The 2,889-nt window shown below is 34.6% G+C and overlaps 1 non-coding gene across 1 annotated transcript; it reads right to left on the reverse strand.

Annotated features, from left to right (window-relative positions):
• Nucleotides 1-658: 658 nt before the first annotated feature.
• LOC128043983 (U6 spliceosomal RNA) lies at nt 659-765 on the reverse strand. The gene has a single exon (XR_008198980.1). It is a non-coding gene; the product is annotated as a U6 spliceosomal RNA (small nuclear RNA).
• Nucleotides 766-2,889: the final 2,124 nt, after the last annotated feature.

Below are 2,889 nucleotides of genomic sequence, written 5' to 3' on the forward strand. Positions count from 1 at the left end.
GGATCTGACACTGATACACACAGTTTTCTTTTTTTAATCAGTTCAGTCACTTAGTTGTGTCCAGCTTCTTGCAACCCCATGGACTGCAGCATGAGAGGCTTCCCTGTCCATCACCAACTCCCAGAGCTTGCTCAAACTCATGTCCCTCGGTGATGCCATCCAACCATCTATCCCTCTGTCATCCCCTTCTCCTGCCCTCAATCTTTCCCAGCATCAGGGTCTTTTCAAATGAGTCAGTTCTTTGAATCAGATGGCTAAAGTATTGGAGTTTCAGCTTTGGCATCAGTCCTTCCAATGAATATTTAGGACTGATTTCCTTTAGGATGGACTGGTTGGATCTCCTTGCTGTCCAAGGGACTCATAGGAGTCTTCTCCAACACCACAGTTCAAAAGAATCAATTCTTCCGTGCTCAGTTTTCATTATAGTCCAACTCTCACATCCATACATGACTACTGGAAAAACCATAGTCTTGACTAGATGGATCTTTGTTGGCAAAGTAATATCTCTGCTTTTTAAATGAAATTTGAACATATCTATGCATTTTGATTTCCAGTACCTACCTACATAGAATTAATAATACTTCCAAAATTACAGAAAAGAAAAATCCTTCCAAAGTTAGAAACTGTCTAAATTTGAGGTATAAAATGAATATTCATTAAAAATATGGAATACTTCCCAAATTTTGGAGTCATCCTTGCACAGGGGCCATGCTAATCTTCTTTGTATAGGTCCAATTTTGTCATATGTGCTGCTGAATTGAACACTAAACTTAATTTTTCTAATTATATTTATCTATACTGGTATGATTTGTGTGTGTATGTGAGCAAGTGTATACAAGCTCTAGTATTTAATTTAACTTGTATTACTACTGCATAAGTGCTTTACTTATTCTGGACTTGCACTTGATGAAAAGCACTAAAATAATCTGTATTATGAATTTTGTGTGTACTCTGAGACTTCAGAATATTTCATCTATCTTTACCCAATTCTAAAGTGATGAACTTGAGATAATTTTTAATTATTTTAGTATTTTGGTAATTTCCTTTTTATTGAAGTGTAGTTGACATATTATTATATTAGTTTCAGATATACAAGAGAGTGATTTAATATTTTTATAGATTATAATCCATATAAAGTTATTATAAAATATTGGCAATATTCCCTATGCTATACCTTATATTCTTGTATTTTTTTATACTAATTTCTTAAATTTCAGTCCTCATGGTCTTAAAAGATGAGATCATTTGCCATTAGAAAGCTGTTTTTGAAGTTTAGCATCTTATTTTTTACCACATTTTAAAAACATATTTTAAATTTTTGCATTTTAAAACATTTATGTTCATATATTAGCTTCTTTAAACTATAGTTGAAAGGGAATATTTATGTTTGTTATGTTTTGCATAAGCCTCTCTCCCTCTCTCTCTCTCTCTCCAAAGGAAAGCAGGAACAGAAGTCAAGAGGAGAAAAGTAATTGACCCCTTGACCAAGTTGTTCTGTTTGGTGAGGTTGTACCACATTGCCCTTGCGAGGTTTACAGTAAGAGCGGAGCAGAGGTCTGGAGTAGAGGGACTAACAGTGTTAGGATCAAAGGACTAATTGTCTGTTTTCTTGAAGTTAGGGTTATTGGCAGCTGCCATTATACCATCCATGCTGCTGTCACCCAGCACAGCCAACCAGCATGCACTAATTGCAGTGGCCTTTTCATCAAGTAAGATCATCCCACTAAACACAAAGAGCTGTCTTTCCATTAGCACAGACAGTAGCTAGCTAGATCAGCTGGGCTCCTTGAGTATGATTGGACTGTCATATTGTTATGATTTGTTCAAGTTTAGAGCATTTAGCAGATACCCTTTGCACCTCTCTTTGTACCTGAATACTATAACCTGACTGCCCCTATCATTTAAGAGGGTACTATAGCTTTTCAAAGTTCAGCAGCGCACAATTGCAGGCAGGCAACTGGTTCCTGACAAGAGATCAATACTGTCCTTCCAAACGCTGGAGTCAAGCTGCTGGGTCTGTCAGAGGGATGTGTGCTGTAATTGGATCATGGATGCTGCGAGTCATCTGAGTTTCCCTTCAGCACTGTCACAGCTGTCAGATGTCATCCCTTTGTACAGCTGTCACTGCGGGAGGGTTGGGGCTCTTTTTCCGTTCTAACCCAATGCAAATGTCCACTTAGCAGATGAATATTGAAGATATTAGACACTTCTTTATGCCTTTATGCAAAATAAAGATCTGTGTCATCTGTGAATTTCATGGAAATAAGTTGCAATTTATTCACTGTGAAAAAAGTGAAGTGAAGCCTGTAAAAATGAGAAATTATTTGGTTCAGGCTATTAAAAAAAAGGAATATTTTACAGAATAAACAACAATATGCATATATATTTCTTGAGATGGAAAAACTAAAACTGTGCAGTATTTAGAATGGTCACTTGATATTTAGATAGTATACATATATACAGATAATACATATATATATATCTTTTGCTTCATGTATATTTTCAGAAAAGAGACAAATCTTGAGTAGATTTAAGTCCCTTAAATCATTAAAATTTATTGATAAGTATAAACCCATTATGTATTTTAAAGTACCAATACAATAAAATTTAAGGAATGCAGTTACATTTAGAATCAGGTCAAGGAGTCTCAAAAAAGTTTTTAGGACAGGACAGGCAGTCTCAATAAAAACAAGTATGATATTTTCATCACAAAAATCTTTTTTCCTAAATTATTACAAATTAGATAAAAAGATATGTCCATAGCTGGCAAAATAATCACATAACCAATAAATGGCTTCTTTTAATTTTAGTCAATTTTGCTTTTGTTTAAAGTACAGAGAACAGTCAATAGAAATACATTTTATTTTACTGTTCTTATTTTTATAACAC

Source organism: Budorcas taxicolor, chromosome 2 (assembly GCF_023091745.1).
Source record: "Budorcas taxicolor isolate Tak-1 chromosome 2, Takin1.1, whole genome shotgun sequence".
Classification (NCBI taxonomy): domain Eukaryota; kingdom Metazoa; phylum Chordata; class Mammalia; order Artiodactyla; family Bovidae; genus Budorcas; species Budorcas taxicolor.